We start from the raw sequence: 6,183 nt of genomic DNA, 5'->3' as shown, positions 1-6,183 counted from the left end.
ACCCGCTCCCTCCCCTTTTAGTAGCTTCTACGTCACGCGGGAATAGTGGGGGATGTAGTCTTTTCTCCCCTATCACAGGGATATATTCATACTGTCGCCTTTATTATTCCCATCGCCACCCCGACACACTGATAATATCAACCCTTACCCCCTGCATGGTGATGCGAAGGTAGTGCTTGGAAAAGGACAAACAAATGGCTACTTTCGTTCTCACTCAGTCTCTAGCTGTCATGTAAATAATGACCGAAAACAGCTCCCTGTTCCACATCCCGCTCCACTGAACTTTCCATGGTTTACACAAGACGCTTCACATTGACAGCACGAATTGACCCGGTATACCACATTGTTTCAATTCATTCTATTCCTTTGCACAACCTTTCACTCTCTGCATGTTCTGACCCCCAATCATTCAAAATATTTTGAATCCATTCGTTCTATCTCCAATTTGGTTTCCCACTTCTCTGTTCCCTCCACCTCGGACACATATATCCTCTTGGTTATCTTTCTCACTCATTCTCACCATGCTGAAAAGAAACATTTCATAATCACATCTTCTGCTCTCTCAATCACACTCTTTTTATTACTCAAATCTCTCTTACCCTATTATACTTAATCGATCCAAGCACCTCAACCCTCTTATTGTCTCAACAATCTCTTTTCCAGCACATCCTACCTCCTCACAAATTCTATCCATGCCCACGCCTTTGCATACCTTATAACTTTGTTGGAACCACTATTCCTTCATACTACCATTTTTGCTTTCCGATATAATGTTCTTGCCTCACACACATTTTTCAACGCTCCAGAATCTTTCGCCCCCCTCCCCCATCCTATGATTCATTTCAGCTTCCATGGTTTCCATCCGCCGCCAAAAACCACACCCAGAGATCTATAACACTTCACTTCCTTCACTTCCTTCCATATTAACAATTATTGTGTACCAGTTTCTATGAAAGAGACCTGGTAGTAACTCAGGACCTGTCTTGCTAAAGGCTCCTACAGCCCATGCTTCACTATTATCTGTAAAAATGGAAAATGTTGACTTTCTTTGAATGAAAAGTTCCCAACAAGATTGTACTCTCAGTTGTTACAGCCACGCTAAAGATGATTTTTCACTCTGCAGCTTAGCCTTGTTACATAGACCCACTACTTTCCAGTACCAATCAAGGGAAGTAAAAAATCTCCCCATGCAGTCCCATCTCATACTTGCTCGGCACTAAATTATGTACAACAGCTTAGGCTCTCCCCATTAAGTCAACTTTATATACCAAAATTCCACTAACTCCAGGTAGAAATAAGAACCTTCCCAACCCCACATCACAACTTTTCTCACAAACTCTACCACTCCAGCAAGTATTACACTGAAACATATGCATGGAAATAACTGACAAACCACAAACTACCGACCTTCTTCTCATCCGTATGCTCCATCCCACTGACATACACCAACAGAACAAACACACTCCCCAATTAATCATGAGTCACACTTTACTGTGTAAGCTCTGGACCTCACCCATTACCACAAACTTCAAACATCATTTCATTCATATTCCCAAGACCTTCATGCACCATGATGCAACTACCAAAAAGAAATCTCAGAGCACTTAATATTCAGTTGACCTGCATCTGTGCATATAGTCACAAGCCCTGCATAACTTCACTTAATGACCTGTGTTGTCCTGATGGTGGAACTTGGTGCAATTCTAAGTGCTACAGAATAGATAGGACTTCTGGGAAGTATGCATAGATATTTTCTTTCTTTTCTTTCAAACTATTCCATAGTTTCCCGCATTAAGAGAGGTAGCTTTAGGAACAGAGGACTGGGCTCTTTGAGGGAATACCCTCACTGGCCCCCTTCTTGTTCCTTCTTTTGGAAAATTAAAAAAAAAACAAGGGTGTGGTTTCCAGCCACACCGCTTTCCCCCCCTTTTCCCCCCCCTTGTAGTCGCACTTCTACAACATGCAGGGGAATACGTGGGAAGTAAGTAGTCATTCTCCCTATCCCAAGGGATAAGTATATATATATTTCTTTTATTTCTTTTCTACTATTTGCCATTTCCTCGCATTTAGCGAGGGGGGTAGCATTAAGAACAGTGGACATGGGGCCTTAGTGGGAATATCCTCTCTGGCACCCTTCTCTGTTCCTTCTTTTGGAAAATTATAAAAAAAAAACGAGAGGGTGTGGGATTTCCAGCCACCCGTACCTATTATATATATATATATTATATATATGCATCAGAATGTGGAGGGACAATCACCAGCCAATTAATACCATTCTCAATGCCCATATCCCATATCTCTTGCACTCTATCAATGCTTCACTAAATATCTCCCGTTTCACCTTGCTTATTTGCTTACAACTTTAGCGATTATCTTACACAATCTCTTCTAGTATTTCACACACACACACAACACACTCTTTTTTCCAAAGCCTCATTTCGTTCTCACCCTCTACTATTCATTTTAGCTTCTGATGCATTTATCCTCTTTGGCATATATCATCATGTTCTTAACACTACCTCACTATTGGGGAAATGAACAAATATATATGAAATTATTATATGTGGTTTGAGTGGACTAAGTAATGAAAGGGTTATAAGATATGTGTGGTAATAAATAGATGTGGTTATGTGAGAGCCAGAAGTGGCTTTGTTGATAATTATTTTCGGGACTCGTGAGGATGTGTAGGGAGGATTGACTGAGAGGGTTGTACATGTTCGAAGATGGAGGGAACAGAGAAGTGGAGACCAAATTGGAGGGGTGGGGGTGGAGTGAGGGAGATTTTGAGTTATCGGCCTTGGCATGCAGGAGGTGTGAGGGGCGGTGCGGGAAAATGGAGTGTTTTTTGGGGCGATGTGGTAATATGGGGTCGGCATGGTGTCGGTGGATTGAGCCGGAGGCAGGTGAAGCTTTGGCGGGTGGGCCGTGGAGGGTTCTGTGGGGCTGGATGGTGGGAAGGGAGCTGTGGTTTCGGTGAATTGTTGCCATGACAGCTGGAGCTGAGTGTGAAAACGTCTTGGGCCTTTGTTGTTCTTTTCCTTGCCTGCCTCACACACCTGAGGGGGTAGGGATGTTTGTTATTCCATGTGTGGCGGTGGTTGGTGCGTGGCGGTGGGAATGATGTTGAGTGCAGACAGTGTGAATGTTGTGCAATGGGTATATGTGTGTTAGTGTCTGTGTGTGTGTATGTGTGGTATTCGTTGGGATGTATATGGTGTGTGTATGTGGTGTGTGGGCGTTATTTAGTTGCTTGTGTGTGTGGGTGGGTATGGGCCATTCTTTCGTTGTTTCTTGCGCTGCCTCGCTGGCCGGGGGCGGCGACGGGGCAAAGTGGAATAATAGATAAATATATTTAGGGGAGAAAGAATTACTTCCCACGTATTCCCTGCATGTGTAGAGGCGACTAAAAGGGAAGGGAGCCGGGGCTGGAAAATCCTCCCCTCTCATTTTTTTTTTAAATTTTCACAAAAGAAGGAAACTGAGAGGGGGCCATATGGAGGCTATTCCCTCAAAGGCCAGTCTCTGTTCTTAACGCTACCTTGCTAATGCGGGGAAATGGCGAATAGTATGAGAAAAAAAAAAATATATATTTATATATATATATATTATATTTATATATATATACTAAATTATATATATTATTATCCCTGGGGATAGGGGAGAAAGACTACTTCCACGCATTCTGCATGTGTAGAAGGCGGACTAAAAGGGGAGTGGGAGCGGTGTGGCTGGAAATCCACCCTTGTTTTTTTTTTAATTTTCCAAAGAAGGAACAGAGAGGGGGGGCCAGGTGAGGGATTCCCTTAAGGCCCAGTCCCTCTGTTCTTAATGCTACCTTGCTAATGTAGGAAATGGCTGTGAATAGTATGAAAGTTTGTAAAGTGTGTGAAAAGAGAAAGTTAAGAGTAAAATGTGAATAAGAGCAAGGTTATTAGGTACAGTAGGGTTGGAGGGTCAATTCATTGGGAGGTGAGTATTGGGAATGGAGAAAAACTGGAGAAGTGAACGTGTTTTTAGATATCTGGATTGATCCTGGCAGCTGGATGGAACATGGAAGCGGAAGTGGACATCATGGTGGGGTAGGGGGCGAAAATTCTGGGAAGCCTTGAAGGATGTTGTGAAGTTGAGAACATTATCTCGGAAAGCAAAAATGGGTATGTTGAGGAATAGTGGTTCCACAATGTTGTATGGTTGCGAGGCGTGGACTTGGATAGCGTTTGTGACAGGAGGATGGATGTGCTGGAATGAGATGTTTGAGGACAATGTGTGGTGTGAGTTGGTTTGATTCGAGTAAAGTAACGTAAGGGGGTAAGAGAGAGATGTGTGGAAATAAAAAGGGCGTGGTTGATTGAGAGCAGAAGAGGGTGTTTTGAAATGGTTTGGTCACATGGAGATCGAATGAGTGAGGAGAAGATTGACCAAGAGGTATATGTGTCGGAGGTGGATGGGAGAGGGAGAAATAGAGGGAGACCAAATTGCGAGGTGGAAAGATGGACGTGAAAAAGATTTTGTGTGGATCGGGGCCTGAACATGCAGGAGGTGAACGGTGGGCAAAGAATAGAGTGAATTGGAGCGATTTTGGGTTATACCGGGGTTGACGTGCCTGTCAGTGGATTGATTCAAGGGCAGTGTATGGGGTGGGGTTGGGCATTTCTTTCGTCTGTTTCTTGCGCTACCTCGCAAACGCGGTGAGACAGCGACAAAGCAAAAATATATATATATATATATATATACTATATATATATATATCTTTCTCTTTTTCTTTCATACTATTCGCCATTCCCACGTAGCCAGGTAGAGTTAATAACAGTGGACTGAGCCTTTGAGGTAATAATCCTCACCTGGCCCCCTTCTGTGTTCTTCTTTTGGAAAATTAAAAAAGAAAATCGAGAGGGGAGGATATTCCAGCCCCCCCACTCCATCCCCTTGTAGTCGCCTTCTATGATAGGGGATAAGGGGAGAAGATATTACTTTCCAAAGTATTCCCTGTTGTCGTAGAGAAGGACGACTAAAAGGGAAGGGAGCGGGGGGCTGGAAATTCTCCCTCTCGTTTTTTTATTTTTTTTTTTAATTTTCCATAATAGAATGGAACAGGAGAAGAGGGCAGGTGAGGATATTCCTCAAAGGCCAGTTCCCATGTTTTACGCTACCTCGCTTATCGCTGGGAAATACGCGAATAGTTTGAAAAAATAAAAATATATTAATTAATATTATATATATATATAATATCCCTGGGTTAGGGAGAAGAATACTTCCATGTATTCCCTGCGTGTCGTAGAAGGCGACCCTAAGGGAAGGACGGCGGGTGGCTGGAAATCCTCCCCTCAGTTTTTTTTTTTTTTTTTTTTTTTTTCCCAAAAAGAAGGAGGGATCAGGGAAGGGGCCAGATGAGGATGTTCCCTCAAAGCCCAGTCCTTTGTTCTTAACGCTACCTCGCTAATCGGGAATACGTGCGAATAGTATGAAGAAAAGAAAAAATTATATATATATTATATATATATATATTCTATATATATTTATATATATATATATATTATATATATATATGTGTGTGTGTGTGTGTGTGTTACTGTTCTCCAGTAGCTGCTTTGAAGTGATACTGTGAGTGAAAAGTCTCTTATGGTAAGACTGTTAACATTGGGAGGACTGTCTATCTCAACAGTATTCTCACTCCAAAGGAATCTACATTTCTCTGCTACTACATGTAGCATAGCCAGGACTGTTGATGCCTTTAGTATGATCCTAAAGAACCACTAGTGTATCTGGTCATGGTGGTAATTACACACACCATTACTCTATATTCCTGTCAAGGACCTCATTTTTTTTGTGATGGCTTCTGCAGTGCTAAGTTGCACTACAGAAATATTGTTTTTTTTAGGGTTCATTTCACCTTTACAACATCATAAGTCGGTTCTTATTTAAATGTCCTCGTTCTTGTATTCAGTTGATTCATTAGTACAATTCATTTTGTAAATAATCGTTATTTATGATAGAGTAAGTGCCATAAGTACAAATTGTTATAGTTCTTCTCACTTTAGAAGAGTTTTCCCTTATAGGGTGATACAAATTTTTCACAAATAACTACATGCCGTTTTAGTTCCTTTTACTTGTCTATGACTCATATAATGCTAATAATGAACATAGTTAAAGACTGTGCCTCGATTCTCATTTATTGATGAATCT

This window comes from Panulirus ornatus, chromosome 20, assembly GCF_036320965.1.
Source record: "Panulirus ornatus isolate Po-2019 chromosome 20, ASM3632096v1, whole genome shotgun sequence".
NCBI lineage: Eukaryota > Metazoa > Arthropoda > Malacostraca > Decapoda > Palinuridae > Panulirus > Panulirus ornatus.
Note: the sequence above shows the minus strand (reverse complement) of the source record.